Source organism: Typopeltis vanoorti, chromosome 1, assembly GCF_054136105.1.
Source record: "Typopeltis vanoorti isolate ZY-2024b chromosome 1, IOZ_Tvanoo_1.0, whole genome shotgun sequence".
NCBI lineage: Eukaryota > Metazoa > Arthropoda > Arachnida > Uropygi > Thelyphonidae > Typopeltis > Typopeltis vanoorti.
The window spans coordinates 185,041,673-185,060,874 of NC_143549.1; the positions used below are offsets into that span (position 1 = coordinate 185,041,673).

General features: G+C 35.6%; 1 protein-coding gene across 1 annotated transcript in view; it reads right to left on the reverse strand.

The window, feature by feature from the left end:
* The window catches only part of Rgl (Ral guanine nucleotide dissociation stimulator-like), a 240,729-nt gene that overhangs the window by 171,808 nt on the left and 49,719 nt on the right, over positions 1–19,202 (reverse strand). The window lies entirely within an intron of this gene.

Sequence of the window (19,202 nt, forward strand, 5' to 3'; positions counted from 1 at the left end):
AAAGCTTGGTGAAGAACATGCTGGATTCAGACCAAATAGAGGCTGTCCGGATCAGATCATCACTTTACATCAAATAGTTGAGAAAGCATGGGAATATAACAAAGATCTGTATTTAAGTTTTGTCGATCTGGAAAAAGCATATGACAAGGTGCCAAGAGAGAAGCTATTCAATACGCTACAGTTATATGGTGTCAATGGGGCATTATATCAAGCAATACTAAGTCTTTATTTCAGTTGTAAGTCAGCAGTTAGAATGAAAGAAATACAGGAAGATGGTTTAATGTTAAATTTAGTTTGAGACAGGGATGTACATTATCCCCTCCGTTATTCATTATCTATTTGGATCACATTATGAATGAAAGTGGTATTAAACATGATATCAAAATTGGAGATGTTAATGTCAGCTCTTTGCTTTATGTAGACGATGTTATACTTCTAAATAAATCCACTACAAGTTTGCAAGATTCCCTGACTAAATTGAATAACTGTTGTAATAGATATGGTATGAAGGTGAGCATTAAAAAGACAAAGACAATGAAAATAGGTAGAATTGCTGAAAATGTCAACTGCATTGTGAATGGGGAACCTGTGGAACAAGTAAAACATTTGAGCTACTTAGGCACGATTTTTAGTGAAGATGGTAAATTAAATATGGAAATGTTGAAAGTTTATTTTTCACTTGGTTAGACTATAATAAATTTAGAGTAATCCTTTATCCAAGTGTGAGCAAACAAAGTTTGCACCTGAAAATATCTTCAGGACTGGGGTAAGGGGGTAACAACACCGGGCAACTGGTTGTAAAGGTGGAGCAAGCTAACATCACTCCTATCTCAGTATCTCCCATAATGCAAAACACATCTCCTTGCGGATATGTATAATGTTATGCATTAAGGAAAGGGCCATTACCCAGACTAGTTTAGACCTTTATTGAGGTCTCTTCAGTGGGAGCCAGGCCCAAGTGGAGATACCAGGCAGAAGCATTAGCAAGGTCATCTCCAGCTATAGGAGTTGCCAAACGGTGTGCCACCTTTTTATTAAATTACTCTCTCTGAAGCTCCCACTGAAGAGACCTCAATAAAGGTCGAAACTAGTCTGGGTAGTGGCCCTTCCCTTAATGCATAACATTATACATATCCGCAAGGAGATGTGTTTTGCATTATGGGAGATACTGAGATAGGAGTGATGTTATCTTGCTCCACCTTTGCAACCAGTTGCCCGGTGTTGTACCACCTTATCCCAGTCCTGAAGATACTTTCAGGGCAAACTTTGTTTGCTCACACTTGGATAAAGGATTAAACTAAATTTATTAAATATGGAAATATACAGCAGAATCAGCAAAGCTGGTATGGTAGGAAGTCAATTGAATAAATTCATATGGAATAAGAGAGAAATTAGTCGGAACACTAAATTAGCTGTATACAAGACAGTGTTCAAACCAGTTTTAACTTATGGATCTGAGAGCTGGATCAGAAATAAAACACTTGAGAAAACAATAGAGACCGCAGATATGAGAGTCCTGAGAAAAATTAGAGGCATGAACTTTTAATGTCTTTTTTCGTAAAGTAAAATCAGGGGTGCGAGTTATACGCTAGGGCAAGTTATATTTGAGTAAATACAGTAAGCATTTCGCCGACAAGTTGACATCCTTTTGCAGCTTCCCCTGCTCAGCTGACTTCTATGGTGAGTTACAATGCATAAATATTTTTCTCACTACCCTTTTTTTTTTTCAAACCAACATCATTAAAATCAATTTAATAATACAATAATCAATTTTACACTGAATAATATTATAAATAATTATTTATAAAATATTATATATACAAGGTGCCCATAAAATAACTTTCCCTCTTTGGAGGCATCTATAGCTAAAACCAACAAACGGAATGAAACCAAATTTTATATTGATTTTTGAAAGCAGGACATGATTTCTACAAAAAAAAGATTTAGTACCCAAAGTCACTACTAGGGGTAATTTTGGCGCTGGCAGAGCCGAAAACAAATGAATAATTACATTAAAGTCAGATAAAATAGAATAATAACAATTTAACAATGTAAGTGACAGCCGCATCACTCATTCCAGCTGGATATGTGGTGCGTTACAATGATAATAAGAGTAATAATAATTAAACTAAAACAACAACTTGCGAGAGATACAGAAATTAATGTAGTGATTGAACTCACAGGAAATAATGTTTTATTCATCAGAATCAGTAGCAACATCTGTTAGTGTCTCTTCTTGCACTGATTTCTGTCCTCTGCCAGGTCTAACTCCTAGTGATCCAGTTTCTTCAAACTTCTTAATTCGAGCTCTCAGTGCTACAGCTGACATAGGACCTGTACGCAGGTTATGAAGCCTTCTAAATTCCCGAAGGGCCACTACGGCATTGCACTGTTTAAGGCAGGGATGGGGAACCTTTTTAGTATCAAGGGCAAAAATTGCTAATTTAAAAACTTCCACGAGCGACTGACAAATTTTAACTCGTATATAGTGTATGTAGTGTGCAATATACATCTCAACAAGTAAATGTGCAACATTCTCATCTGATATGGTATCTTTTAATTACAACTGTGTAGACATAATTATAACAATCAAGCAAAGGCTATTTATTTTATTTAAATAATTTATTATAATTAAATAAATTTAATTATAATAAATTTAAGTTATTATAAAATTTTATTTACATGTACATTCGAGCACATCAGCAAAGAGGTGAATTGAAATAGACTCCCAGGCGAGGGGTTCCCCACCCCTGGTTTAAGGTAAAACAATTTAACAAGCAAAGCACGCTGAGGCAAGGTAGGACGCATATTGAGCACAATTCGTCAGTCATTCGAATAACTGCCTGAACGTTCCCAATCCCTTTTTAAGTGGAATTGGAGATGCTGCTGTCATGTATGCACAGAAAATTTGCATAATCATTTTTACCTGCATTTACTGCAAATATTTGACTGCTTTTGGCTCCGCCAACACCAAAAGTCGCCCATAGAGGAAATTTAATATCTATTATATTAATAGAGGTGTGCTTAAGGGTCAAAGCTATATAACTGAGAGGAGACCTCCACATAGCCTTTAAAGGAATGCAGAGAACCGACCAGGGCTTCTGACCTAATGTCCAATCCTCACCTTCTCGTGGTGCACCCTGTTGGGTATCTACTTGGATACTGAACGAACGAGGATGGGCTGGCAATTTGGGATTTAGCCGACCAAATTGTATTCTTATTGGTTAAACCAAAATAAAAAATGATGGTACAACATGACAAAATTTCATGCCAACTGGGGCATCGCCCGGGTTAAACAAGGTCCCCGTTGTTTTCGCCAGGGAACCAGATTGAACAGCGAAAAGTCAGCTTCTGGAACAAATCTAAAAACAAACATCACCAGAGTTAAAGATCAGTACTATCAACGTAAGAAGCCTGAATGACAAAGAAATGGAGTTAGCTGAGGAATTAGATAAGTACCAGATCGACATAATAGGGGTGACTGAAACAAAAAAGACAAAAACTGGTGAGATCTTTCTGAGCAATAAATACCAAATGTTATATTCAGGCAATGACAATCAAGGAAAAGAAGGAGTAGCCATAGTATTCAACACAAAATATGAGGCTAATCTTCTTGAATGGCAGTCAGTCTCAAGTAGAGTACTGTGGGCAAATATAAGAATGGGGAACTGGACAATGAGACTTATTTGTGCCTATGGTCCCACAGAAGGTTCTACTAAGGTAGAAGTGGAGGAATTTTTTGAGGCTTTAGAAAAAGCAACTGACACAATGAAAAAGAAAAAGTTGGTCCTTGTTGGGGATCTAAATAGCAGAGGAGGAGGAAATGATTGTGAGACATACAAAAATATTTTGGGAAAATTTGGAGAAAAGAGCAAAGCTAACAATATAATGGCAAATAACTGTTGGATTTCTGCTCAGGACATGGACTGGTTATTGCTAACACCATGTTCCAACATAAAAATGTGCACAAATTCACATGGAGAGAAGAGGAAAGGAATAAGAAAAGTCTCAAAGACTATATTATTGTTGATAGTGATGTTTTCTCCCTGGTGCAAGACACCAGAGTGTACATAGGATTTGAAATTGGAAGTGATCACTATTTAGTCTTGGGCAGGATAAAATTGAATTTCATATTGAAAAGAATAACATGTAAGAAAGTTTTAAAGTGAATAAAAGTTGAGCGGCACTTAGATGTGAACTGTAGACTAAAATACACAAAGATTATTGAAGAAAAAATGAAAAAGTTTGAGAACAGGAATCAAACCTTGGAGATTCAGTGGCAAACCCTGAAGAAAACACTGATTGATTCAGCCATAGAGGCATGTGGTGAGGTTGTCTGCAGGGATAGAAAATCAGAACTCTATGGTGGACATAGGAAGTTAAAGAGGCAGTGAAGGAAAAGAAGAAAGCATATCAAAAGTTCCTGGCAAATAAGTCAGCTTGTGCTCTTAGAGAATATAGAGACAAATGCAAGAATGCTAAACACTGTGTAAAACTAGCTAAACAAAAGTCATGGGAGGACTTTGGCAAGAATATAGAAAGTAAATATCAAGAAGGTGGCAAAATATTCTGGAGGTTGTTGAAGATGCTTAGGAATGGAGGAAAGAGTGCTGTAAAAGGAGTAAGAGATGATAAAGGTGACATGAAAACGGGAGAAAAAAGATAATCTTGAGGTATGGAGTAATTACTTTGAAAAACTGCTAAATGAAACAAGCAGTGATGACAGCAGAGTGGTAAAAAACACTGACCAGGCATGCAGTCAGGAATACATATCCATACTTGAAGTAGAAAAAGCCATCAAAGGCTTGAAATGTGGAAAGGCAGCAGGAGTAGATGATATTCGACCAGAAATGCTAAAGTATGGTGGTATAAGAGTCTTACAGTGGCTGCACTGCATAGTTCAGAAAACCTGGACAGAGGGACGAATTCCCGATGATTGGAGTTTAGCTCTAATAGTACCCATATATAAAAAGGGAAATAAAACTGAATGTGAGAATTACAGAGGTATTTCCCTACTGAGTGTTCCTGGCAAGATCTATGCAAGTATACTTGAGAAACGGTTGAGAAGAATTGTGGAAGAAAAGCTTGGTGAAGAACAAGCTGGAGTCAGGCCAAATAGAGGCTGTCAGGATCAGATCTTCACTATACGAAAAATAGTGGAGAAATCATGGGAATATAACAAAGATCAATATTTAAGTTTTGTCGATTTGGAAAAGGCATATGACAAGGTGCCAAGAGAGAAGCTATTCAATACGCTGCAGTTATATGGTGTTAATGGGGCATTATATCAAACAATACTTATGCTTTATTTGAGTTAAGTCAGCAGTTAGAATTGAAGGAAGTACAGGAAGATGATTTAATATTAAATCTGGTGTGAGACAAGGATGTACATTATCCCCTCTGTTATTCATTATCTATATGGATCACGTTATGAAGGAAAGTGGTATTAAACATGATATCAAAATTGGAGATGTTAATGTCAGCTCTTTGTTTTATGCGGATGATGTTATACTTCTAAATAAATCCGCTACAAGTCTGCAAGATTCTCTGACTAAATTGAATAGCTGTTGTAATAGATATGGTATGAAGGTCAGCAATAAAAAGACAAAGACAATGAAAATAGGCAGAATCATTGAAAACGTCGACTGTGTTGTGAATGGAGAACCTGTGGAACAAGTAAAACATTTCAGCTATTTAGGCACGATTTTTAGTGAAGATGGTAAATTCAATATAGAAATAGACAACAGAATCAGCAAAGCTGGTATGGTGGGAAGTCAATTGAACAAATTCATATGGAATAAGAGAGAAATTAGTCGGAACACTAAATAAGCTGTATACAAGACAGTGTTCAAACCAGTTTTAACTTATGGATCTGAGAGTTGGGTCAGAAATAAAACACTTGACCAAAGACAAGAGACCGCAGATATGAGAGTCCTGAGAAAGATTAGAGGCGTGAACAGATGGCATCAATGGCAATACCATATTAAAAACGAGGATATTAGGAAAGAACTTGACATTGTCAGCATCCAGGAATGCGTTAGCAGAGCTAATCTCAGGTTGTATGGTCACTTAAACAGAATGGGTGAGGAAAGATTAGCAAAACAAGTGTTCTCTGCCAGGTTGGCAGCAAAACGACCCAGAGGAAGACCAAGACATATGCAGATTGATACGGTACAAAGTGCCATAGACGACAGAAATATAAGATCTGATAATGTTGGAGTCTTGACAAGTAACAGACTGATTTGGAGGAAAATTGTAGATAGGAAGTTAGTAATGATGTAATTTTTTTCATGTAGTACTATCATTATTAATAGATATTAAATATTTAATACTAATAAATAGTAATTAGTATTAAATATTAATAGTAAATATTAATAATAAATAGTAATATTAAATACTAAATCTTTTTTTTTGCGGAATTCCTCTCCCTATGGCTTCAAAAGTCTCAATATAAAATTTCGTCTCATTCCATGTATTAGTTTTAGCTACAGATACCTCCAAAGAGGGAAAGTTAATTTATGGCCACCCTGTATAATATCATCATCATCATCATCAAATTCCTGCCATGTACCCTCAAGGGGTGTACAGGATATGACAGTACTACATGAAAAATTACATCATTACTAACTTCCTATCTACAATTTTCCTCCAAATCAGTCTGTTACTTGTCAAAACTCCAACATTATCAGATCTTATATTTCTATCGTCTAAGGCACTTTGTACCGTATCAATCCACCTATATCTTGGTCTTCCTCTGGGTCGTTTTCCTGCCGACCTGGCAGAGAACACTTGTTTTGCTAATCTTTCCTCTCCCATTCTATTTAAGTGACCATACCATCTGAGATTAGCTCTGCTAATGCATTCCTGGATGCTGACAATGTCAAGTTCTTTCCTAATATCCTCATTTTTAATATGATATTGCCATTGATGCCATCTGTTCATGCCTCTAATCTTTCTCAGGACTCTCATATCTGTGGTCTCTAGTCTTTGGTCAAGTGTTTTACTTCTGACCCAGCTCTCAGATCCATAAGTTAAAATTGGTTTGAACACTGTCTTGAATACAGCTAATTTAGTGTTCCGACTAATTTCTTTCTTATTCCATATGAATTTATTCAATTGACTTCCCGGCATACCAGCTTTGCTGATTCTGTTGTCTATTTCTATATTTAGTTTACCATCTTCAGTAAAAATTGTGCCTAAGTAGCTGAAATGTTTTACTTGTTCCACAGGTTCTCCATTCACAACATAGTTGACATTTTCAATGATTCTGCCTATTTTCATTGTCTTTGTCTTTTTATTGCTGACCTTCATACCATATCTATTACAACAGCTATTCAATTTAGTCAGAGAATCTTGCAGACTTGTAGCGGATTTATTTAGAAGTATAACATCATCTGCATAAAGCAAAGAGCTGACATTAACTTCTCCAAATTTGATATCAGGTTTAATACCACATTCCTTCTTAATGTGATCCATACATATAATGAATAACAGAGGTAATAATGTACATCCTTGTCTCACACCAGATTTAACATTAAACCATCTTCCTGTACTTCCTTCAATTCTAACTGCTGACTCACAACTCAAATAAAGACTAAGTATTGCTTGATATAATGCCCCATTGACACCATATAACTGCAGCGTATTGAATAGCTTCTCTCTTGGCACCTTGTCATATGCCTTTTCCAAATCGACAAAACTTAAATACAGATCTTTGTTATATTCCCATGCTTTCTCGACTATTTGCCGTAAAGTGAAGATCTGATCCTGACAGCCTCTATTTGGCCTGAATCCAGCTTGTTCTTCACCAAGCTTTTCTTCCACAATTCTTCTCAACCGTTTCTCAAGTATACTTGCATAGATCTTGCCAGGAACACTCAGTAGGGAAATACCTCTGCAATTCTCACATTCAGTTTTATTTCCCTTTTTATATATGGGTACTATGAGAGCTCTACTCCAATCATCGGGAATTCGTCCCTCTGTCCAGGCTTTCTGAACTATGCAGTGCAGCCACTGTAAGACTCTTATACCACCATACTTCAGCATTTCTGGTCGAATATCATCTACTCCTGCTGCCTTTCCACACTTCAAGACTTTGATGGCTTTTTCTACTGCAAGTATGGATATGTATTCCTGACTGCAAATCTGGTCAGTGTTTTTTATCACTGTGCTGTCATCACTGTTTGTTTCATTTAGCAGTTTTTCAAAGTAATTACTCCATACTTCAAGGATATCTTTTTCTCCTGTTTTCATTTCACCTTTATCATCTCTAATTCCTTTTACAGCACTCTTTCCTCCATTCCTAAACTTCTTCAACAACCTCCAGAATATTTTGCCACCTTCTTGATATTTATTTTCTATATTCTTGCCAAAGTCCTCCCATGACTTTTGTTTAGCTAGTTTTACACACTATTTAGCTTTCTTACATTTGTCTCTGTATTCTGTAAGAGTAAAAGCTGACTTATTTGCCAGGAACTTTTGATATGCTTTCTTCTTTTTCCTTCACTGCCTCTTTAACTTCCTGTGTCCACCAGGGAGTTCTCATTTTTTTATCCTTGCACACAACCTCACCACATGCCTCTCTGGCAGAATCAATCAATGTTTCCTTCAGAGTTTGCCACTGAATCTCCAAGGTTTGATTCCTGTTCTCAAACTCTTTCATTTTCTTTTCAATAATATTTCTGTATTTTAGTCTACAGTTCACATCTGAGAGCTATCAACTTTTATTCGCTTTAAAACTTTCTTACATGTTATTCTTTTCAATATGAAATTCAATTTTATCCTGCTCAAGACTAAATAGTGATCACTTCCAATTTCAAATCCTCTGTACACTCTGGTGTCCTGCACCATGGAGAAAACATCACTATCAACAATAACATAGTCAATGAGACTTTTCTTATTCCTAGTCTCTTCTCTCCATGTGAATTTGTGCACATTTTTATGTTGGAACATGGTGTTAGTAATAACCAGTCCATGTCCTGAGCAGAAATCCAACAGATATTTGCCATTATTATTAGCTTTGCTCTTTTCTCCAAATTTGCCCAAAATATTTTTGTATGCCTCACAATCATTTCCTACTCTGCTATTTAGATCCCCAACAAGGACCAACTTTTCCTTTTTCATTGTGTCAGTTGCTTTTTCTAAAGCCTGAAAAAATTCCTCCACTTCTACCTTAGTAGAACCTTCTGTGGGACCATAGGCACAAATAAGTCTCATTGTCCAGTTCCCCATTCTCATATTTGCCCACATTACTCTACTTGAGACTGACTGCCATTCAAGAAGATTAGCCTCGTATTTTGTGTTGAATACTATGGCTACTCCTTCTTTTCCTTGATTGTCATTGCCTGAATATAACATTTTGTATTTATTGCTCAGAAAGATCTCACCAGTTTTGGTCTTTTTTGTTTCAGTCACCCCCATTATGTCGATCTGGTACTTATCTAATTCCTCAGCTAGCTCCATTTCTTTGCCATTCAGGCTTCTTACGTTGATAGTACCGATCTTTAACTCTGGTGATGTTGAGTTGAGGTTTGTTTTCAGATTTGTTCCAGTAGCTGACTTTTCGCTGTTCGCCCTGGTTCCCTGGCGAAAACAACGGGGCCCTTGTTTAACCAGGCGACGCCCCAGCCGGCATGAAATTTTGTCATGTTGTACCATCATTTTTTATTTTGGTTTAACCAATAAGAATACAATTTGGTCGGCTAAATCCCAAATTGTCAGCCCATCCTCGTTCGTTCAGTATCAAAATAGATACCCAACAGGGTGCACCACGAGAAGGTGAGGATTGGACATTAGGTCAGAAGCCCTGGTCGGTTCTCTGCATTCCTTTAAAGGCTATGTGGAGGTCTCCTCTCAGTTATACAGCTTTGACCCTTAAGCACCCCCCTGTATAATATAAATAAATTAATTTTTTATTAATTTTTCCCCTATTAAAAACTGCCTGGCATGTCAGCAACTCGATTTGTAAACTTTTGGCAGGTGCACATAAAAAGGTTCACTACCACTGATCTAAATCATTTTCCAAGGTTTTTTTTTGATAGTATTATCAAAATTTATATTTGTGGTTTCTTTTATATCTGCATTCATATGCTATAGTATTTTATAAGCAATGGTCTTATTTCATTGCTATCATTTTCTAAGTATGATACAAATTTTCCTAGCTTTCTCTATCCCTCTTTCTGGGGATAGAGAAAGATGGTTTCTCTTTTAGCTATTTATTATCTTTTTTTTTTTTTACTACTCAACCATTAAAGGCTAGCTTTTTATTTTCAATTACTGTTTTTATTTAACTGTTTCAGACACATAATTTTTTTATTTCTATGGTATTTTTTATGTACCCCTCTATTTTCATATGCTGCTGACATAATAATTTGTCAGTGGATTAATAACTATTTTGCTAAATAGTTATTAATCCACTATTGATATAATTTATTACACTGAAATCTTTTAGTAGTCTTACTCTATAGTTAGATTCTGTCTCTGTAGTTTATTTTATTTAATTTATTTTTTTGTCACCAATTTTGGCAGACATCTTAATTTTGCATACACTAAATAATGATCTGGTATCTATTTCTAGTCCTCTCCTAAGAAGGTTTCTTTAGCATCTAAGAAGAGGCTTACTTTTCTATTCACGATAAAGAACTGCTATTGATTTTTGCCCTCTTTGCTCATTGCGTATATTTACATGGAGCTGGAAAGTTCTAATGTAAATGCCTACAATAAAAATGACATTAAAGCAACCTATATAACCACAAGAAAGAATATGCGAGGATATAAGAATATAAGTTATCTTCATAACCCTCTCCTTTCACTGTGCGTTACTCCTGCTTCCTATGCAGGGTCCGCAGTGTTACTTAGATGAGATTTCTTGTTAGTACCACTCCCAACCGACCTGTCGCCCAGCCTGCCGCTGGGTTGGGGTGGGGGGATATATTTTTGGCTGTAGTAGCGTATGTTCACAGGCCCGGTTTGCCTGCTTGCGGGATGAAAAACGCCAGATAAACTGGTGAAAAAACCCTACTGCCCACGGACAAGACGGCTAACTTGGCTATGGCTGAGGAAGATCCTCAAATTCCTCTTCTTCGACGGGAATTGAACCTGGGACACTCCTTCCCCAGTCATATGGTTGCGAAGCGCAAAGCCACTAGACTAACAGTGCGGAAGTTACCTTCATAACCCTGCTTCCAGTATATTCTTTCTTCTGGTTACATCAGTTGCTTTAATATCATCTTTGATTTAAGTGTTTATCAGAACTTTCCAAACACCCCCCCCCCCCCTCATATGAATATTTTTCTGTTTACAGAAGATATTCATTATTTTTAAATTATTATATATCATATAATCAATTAGTGATTTTCCATTTTCGTTTATTGTTGCCTCTCCAAATTTTTCTATATCATTAATTTTTTTCATTCCTATTCTGCCATTAAGATCTCAACCCATAATATTATTTTTTATCATCATCATCAAATTCCTGCCATGTACCCTCAAGGGGTGTACAGGATATGACAGTACTACATGAAAAAATTACATCATTACTAACTTCCTATCTACAATTTTCCTCCAAATCAGTCTGTTACTTGTCAAGACACCAACATTATCAGATCTTATATTTCTATCATCTAAGGCACTTTGTACCGTATCAATCCACCTATATTTTGGTCTTCCTCTGGGTCGTTTTCCTGCCAACCTGGCAGAGAACACTTGTTTTGCTAATCTTTCCTCTCCCATTCTATTTAAGTGACCATACCACCTGAGATTAGCTCTGCTAACGCATTCCTGGATGCTGACAATGTCAAGTTCTTTCCTAATATCCTCATTTTTAAAATGATATTGCCATTGATGCCATCTGTTCACGCCTCTAATCTTTCTCAGGACTCTCATATCTGCGGTCTCTAGTCTTTGGTAAAGTGTTTTACTTCTGACCCAGCTCTCAGATCCATAAGTTAAAACTGGTTGAACACTGTCTTGTATACAGCTAATTTAATGTTCCGACTAATTTCTCTCTTATTCCATATGAATTTATTCAATTGACTTCCCACCATACCAGCTTTGCTGATTCTGTTGTCTATTTCTATATTTAATTTACCATCTTCAGTAAAAATCGTGCCTAAGTAGCTGAAATGTTTTACTTGTTCCACAGGTTCTCCATTCACAACACAGTTGAGATTTTCAATGATTCTGCCCATTTTCATTGTCTTTGTCTTTTTATTGCTGACCTTCATACCATATCTATTACACGAGCTATTCAATTTAGTCAGAGAATCTTGCAGACTTGTAGCAGATTTATTTAGAAGTATAACATCATCTGCATAAAGCAAAGAGCTGACATTAACATCTCCAATTTTGATATCAGGTTTAATACCACTTTCCTTCGTTGTTTTTTATTCATTTCATTATTTACTCTATTTTATTTATTTATTTTATTTTATTTATTTGTTTATTTTATTTTTTTTTTTTGCATTATTGCCACATGGATTACACTGACCACATGATTTGAGTAATTCAAGTATTCCTTCTGCTATCTCAATATCGTTGGCATTCGTTAATCTTTTCAATGCTAAGCTCAAGTTGTCTCAGGAAATTAAAAAAATAGCATCCTTGCTGGGTGAGTATTTTCACACACCTTTCATTTAAAAAAAAAACATCTCTGCTGAAACAACTTCTAAACAAATGTTTGAATTTTGCCAGAACATACATACAATCTTTTTTATCTTTATCTACTATCTAGAAGAAAATATTTTCTCTTTATTTTCATGTCTCTAATCTATCTCAGGACTCTCTTATCTGCAGTCTATAGTCTGGTCAAGTGTTATACTTCTGACTAGCTCAGATCCATAAGTTAAAATTGGTTTGAACACACAGTCTTGTATACAGCTAATTTAGTGTTTTGGCTTATTTCTCTCTTATTCCATATAAATTTATTCAGTTGACTTCCTACCATACCAGCTTTGTTGATTCTGTTGTCTATTTCTATATTTAATTTACCATCTTCACTAAAAATCGTGCCTAAGTAGCTGAAATATTTTACTTGTTCTATAGGTTTTCCATTCACAATGCAGTTGATATTTTCAATGCTTCTGCCTATTTTCATTGTCTTTGACTTGTTATTGCTGACCTTTATACCATATCTGTTACAACAGTTATTCAATTTAGTCAGAGAAACTTGCACACTTGTAGCAGATTTATTTAGAAGTATAACATCGTCTGCATAAAGCAAAGACCTGATATTAACATCTCCAATTTTGATATCATGTTTAATACCACTTTCCTTCATAATGTGACATATAGATAATGAATAAGAGAGGGGATAATGTACATCCTTGTCGCACACCAGATTTAACATTAAACCATCTTCCTATACTTCCTTCAATTCTAATTGCTGACTTACAACTCAAATAAAGCATAAGTATTGCTTGTTATAATGCTCCATTGAGATCATACAACTAACATTTTGAATAGTTTCTCTCTTGGCACCTTGTCATATGCTTTTTTCCAGATCTACAAAATGATTTCTCAACTATTTGTTGTAAAGTGAAAATCTGATTCTGATAACTTTTACTTCTCTTCCACAATCCGTTTCAAGTATATTTGCAAATGTATTACAAAGAACACTCAGTAACCAAATACCTCTGCAATTCTCACATTCAGTTTTATTTTCTTTTTTATATATGGGTACTATGAGAGCTCTACTCCAATCATCTGGAATTCGTCTCTCTGTCCAGGCCCTCTGAACTATGCAGTGTAGTCACTGTATGACTTTTATAACTCCATACTTGAGCATTTCTGGTCGAATATCATCTTCTCCTGCTGCATTTCTACATTTCAAGCTTTTGATGAATTTTTCTACTTCAAGTATGAATATGTATTCCTGACTGCATGCCTGCTCTGTTTTTTTTTCACTGCTTGTTTCATTTAGCAATTTTTTGAATTATTACTCTATACTTCAAGGATATCTTTTTCTCCCGTTTCCATATCATCTTTATCATCTCTAATTCCTTTTACAGCACTTTTTCTTCCATTTCTGAGTTTCTTCAACAACCTCCAGAATATCTTGCCACTTCTTGATATTTATTTCAATGTTCTTACCAGTCTTCCCATGACTTTTGTTTAGCTAGTTTTACACAATGTTTAGCATTCCTACATTTGTCTCTGTATTATTCTCTAAGAGCATAAGCTGACTTATTTGCCAGGAACTTTTGATATATTTTCTTCTTTTCTTTCACTGCCTCTTTAACTTCCTATGTCCACCATAGAGTTCTGATTTTCTATCCCTGCAGACAACCTCACCACATGCCTCTATGGCTGAATCAATCAGTGTTTTCTTCAGGGTTTGCCACTGAATCTCCAAGGTTTGGTTCCTGTTTTCAAACTCTTTCATTTTTTCTTCTATAATATTTGTGTATTTTAGTCTACAGTTCACATCTGAGAGCTGCTCAACTTTTATTCGCTTTAAAACTTTCTTACATGTTATTCTTTTCAATATGAAATTCACTTTTATCCTGCTCAAGACTAAATAGTGATCCCTGCCAATTTCAAATCCTCTGTACTCTCTGGTGTTCTGCACCAGGGAGAAAACATCACTATCAACAATAACATAGTCACTGTGACTTTTCTTATTCCTTGCTTCTTCTCTCCATGTGAATTTGTGCACATTTTTATGTTGGAACATGGTGTTAGTAATAACCAGTCCATGTCCTGAGCAGAAATCCAACAGATATTTGCCATTATTATTGGCTTTGATCTTTTCTCCAAATTTCCCCAAAATATTTTTGCATGTCTGACAATAATTTCTGTACTCTGCTATTTAGATCCCCAACAAGGACCAACTTTTCCTTTTTCATTGTGTCAGTTGCTTTTTCTAAAGCATCAAAAAATTCCTCCACTTCTACCTTAGTAGACCTTCTGTGGGACCATAGGCACAAATAAGTCTCATTGTCCAATTCTCCATTCTGATATTAGCTCACATCACTCTACTTGAGACTGCCTGCCATTCAAGAAGATTAGCCTCATATTTTGTGTTGAATACTATGGCTACTCCTTTTCCTTGATTGTCATTGCCTGAATATAACATTTTGTATTCATTGCTCAAAAAGATCTCACCAGTTTTTGCCTTTTTTGTTTCAGTCACACCTATTATGTCGCTCTACTACTTATCCAATTCCTCAGTTAGCTCCATTTTTTTATTCAGGCTTCTTATGTTGATAGTACTGATCTTGAACTCTGGTGATGTTGAGTTGGGGTGGGTTTTATTATTTGTTTCAGTAACTGACTTTTCGCTGTTTGCTCTGGTTCTCTGGCGAAAACAACAGGGGCCTTGTTTAACCGGGCAACGTCCCAGTCAACATGAAATTCTGTCATGTTGTACCATCATTTGAAATTTTGGTTTAAGCCAATAAGAATACAATTTGATCGGCTAAATCCCAAATTGCCAGCCCATCCTCGTCCATTCAGTATGCAGAGAGAGAGAGAGAGAGATGATACCTAACAGGGTGCACCACGAGAATTTGTGGATTGGACATTAAGTCAGAAGCCCTGGTCAGTTCTCCGCATTCCTTTAAAAGCTATGTGGAGGTCTTCTCTCAGTTATATAGCTTTGACCTTTAAGTACCCTCTACTTTAGTCATGTAACAAACATTTTCTTCCAAATTAGTCTGTTACTTGTCAGCACTTCAACATTACTGTACCTAACATTTCACTCTTCTAAGGCACTTCTGACTGAATAAATCCACCTAGACGATCCTTTGCTAGGTCTCTTTTCTACCATCTTGGCATCAAACACCTGCATGGCAAACCTTTCCTCACCCATTCTAAGTGGCCACACTAATGTTGATTAGCTCTGCTCACACATTCTTGAAGCTAACAATGTCAAGTTCTGGTTAATATCTTCATTTTTAATATGATTCTGCCATTGATGCCATCTGTTCCCTACCCTAATTTTTCTCATAACAATGATCTTTAGTCAAATATTTTATTTCTAACCTAACTCTCATATCAATAAACTAAAAACTTGTTTGAACATTGTCTTCTATATATACTGCTAGTTTGGTGTTTTGTTCAATTTCTCTCTTATTCCATATAAATTTATTCAACTGGCTTCCACCATACCAGCTTTGCTCATTCTGTCGTCCATTTCCAGACTTAACTTGCCATCTTCACTAAAAACTGTGCCTAAATAGCTGAAGTATTTTACTTGTTCTACAGACTCCATTCAGAAAGCAGATGAAATTTTCTATGCTCCTGTCTATTTTCACAGTTTTGGTCTTTGTTACAGCTGTTATTCAATTTAGTTGGAGAATCCTGGAGACTTGCACTAGATGTGTTTAGGAGTTGGGAGTTTATGCAGATGATGACCATCTGCATAAAGCAAAGGGCTAAGATTTAACATCTCCAATTCTAATATCAGGTTTGATGGCATTTTTTCATAATGTGATCCATATAAATGATGAATAAGAGTGAAAATACTATGCATCCTTGTCTTATCCCTAATTTTACATCAAACCATCTTCATATTTTTCCTTCAATTCTAACTGCTAACTTACAACTAAAATATAGACTACGTACTGCTCTATATAAATGTTCCATTTACCACATAACTGTAGTGTTTTGAAAAAAAGCAGATCTACAAAACTTATATAGGTTCTGAATTATTTATACAGGTTCTCCATGGAGTCAAAAAACTCATCACAGAACACCTGCACTATCCATTAACACAATACCTATCATCTCAAATTAATTCACTGTTGGGGGGGCTCACAACCACCTCTGCCAATCCATTCCACTCATTCGCCACACTCTAAAGAACCTAGTTTACACATCTTATTTACTACACTCTTAGACAACTTCAAAGTGTGAACCTTTATTTTCTCCTTTCTCCCCCCATGTATAAAAAAATTTCTTTTGTATCAATTTTAGAGAATCAATTTTAGTAACTTTATAAATTGTTATCATATCCCTCTCCTCTACTTGTCAGCTAAACTCTGCAACCCACAACCTCAACCTATCCTCATAGGGAACATTCAACAGACCTGTCACAAGTTTCATCACTCATCTCATAATCTTCTCCACCACCTCCTGGTCTCCGAAAAATGCAGATGGCCAAATCTGTTCACAACAGTCAACATGTGGCTGAATCATAGCTATTTTGCCAACTCTTGCACAATATATGCTCTGAATTTCAAATCTCTATCTACCATCACTCACAAATCCATAACCTCATCAATCTCCTGTAATCTAGTACCATCAATATGATACAAAGTATGTAATCCTTTCATCCCAAAGTGCATCACTATCTTACATTTTAATTTGCCATCTGTCAGATCCTTGTCATATTCTCATGATTTCTCAATTATCTGTTGTAAAGCAAAAATCTGATCTTGACAACCTCTGTTTTGCCTGAACTCAGCTTCTTGTTCTTCAAATTTCTCTTCCACAATTTTTGTCGACCTCTTTTCAAGTATGCTTGCATAAATATTACCTGTAACACTTAATAGAGAAATTTCTCTGTAATTCTCACATTCAGTTTTATTCCCCTTTTTATAGATGGGAATTATGAGAACTCTACTCTAATAATTTGGAATCTGCCCTTTTAACCAAGCCATTTGAATTATGTAGCCATTGCAAAACTTTTATACCTCCATATTTAAGCATTTCTGGTCAAATATCATCTAATCCAGCTGACTTTCCACATTTCAGGTTTTTGATGTGTTTTCTTCCTAATACTGTTTTTGTCACTGCTTTTTTTTTTTTTATTAACAGTCTTTCAAAGTAATTACTTTTTGCTTTGCTCATTCTAGAACAGTGCTTCCCAAATTTATGGATGTAAAGGCCCCCTTTGGAAAAATTAAAATATTTCAAGGTCCCCATCGGAAAAAAAAATTTGTAATACAGACATATATTATTATAACATTTATTGTTTTTATATTCAATACAAAACATACACAGCGAATATTGCAAAAATCAAATGCAAATATTACATATTTTAGTGGTCTTAAAACATTTTAAATTTGTTTTTTCATTATTTCATTTCATTACTAATGTCCCCCAAGAGAGCCGTGGCCCAGAAGTTTGGGAAGCGCTGTTCTAGGATATATGCTTCTTCAGTTCTCATGACACCATTATCATCTTTGATTCATTTTATAATACTCTTTCCTCCATTTCTAAGAATCTTTGCTAGAATAAGAAATTTTTCCACCTTCCTGATGTCTTCCCATGATTTTTGTTTAGCTAATTTTACACATAGCTCTCTTACATTTTAGTCTGCTGACTTATTTGCTAGGAACTTTCAGTATGTTTTCTTCTTGTCAAGATTACTTCTATAACATCTTGTGTCCATCATGATGTTCTTATTTTTCTATCCTTGCAGAAAACTTTACCACATACCCTCTAGCTGAATCAATCAATGTTGTCTTCATAGGTTGCCATTGAGACACCAAGGTTAGATTCTTGTTTTCAAATGTTTCATTGTTCTTCAATAATGTTTGTATAGTTGCAAGAAAGTTTTAACTTTCTTGCAAACTGTTCTTTTCAATGTGATATTCATTCATTTTAGCACTAAGTGTTGGTCACTTCCAATTTCAAATCCTCTTGTATTTTAAAGCAGCATAAAGATAACACTATCAACAATGACATAGGTAATGAGGCTTTTCTTATTTCTTGCATCTCTCTCTCCATGTGAACTTGTGTACATTTTTATGTTGGAACACTGTGCTAGTAATGACTAGTCCATATACTGAGCAGAAATCAAACAGATACTTACCATTGTTATTAGCTTTGCTCTTTTCTCCAAATTTTCCCAAAACATTCCTATATGCCTGGTGGATTTCATTTCCTATTCTGCTCTTTAGAATTCCAACAAGGACCACTTTTTCCAATTTCTTTATGTCAATTGCTCTAATGACTCTAAAAATTCCTCCACATCTTCCTTAAATGAACCTTCGGTGAGGCACAAATAAGCTTCATTGTCCATTTCTTAATTTTGAAGTCTGCCCGCATAACTACTTGAAACTGCTTTCTAATCAAGAAGTTCATCTTCATGTTTGGTGTTGAATGCTGCTTCAACTATTGCTGCTCCTTCCTTCCCTTGATCATTCTAACCTGAATATGACATCCTATGCTTATTATTTAGTAAGCTCACCTGTTTTTATCTTTGTCTCAGCAATGCAAATTATGTCTATTTATTATGTTGCAATCACCATACAAGG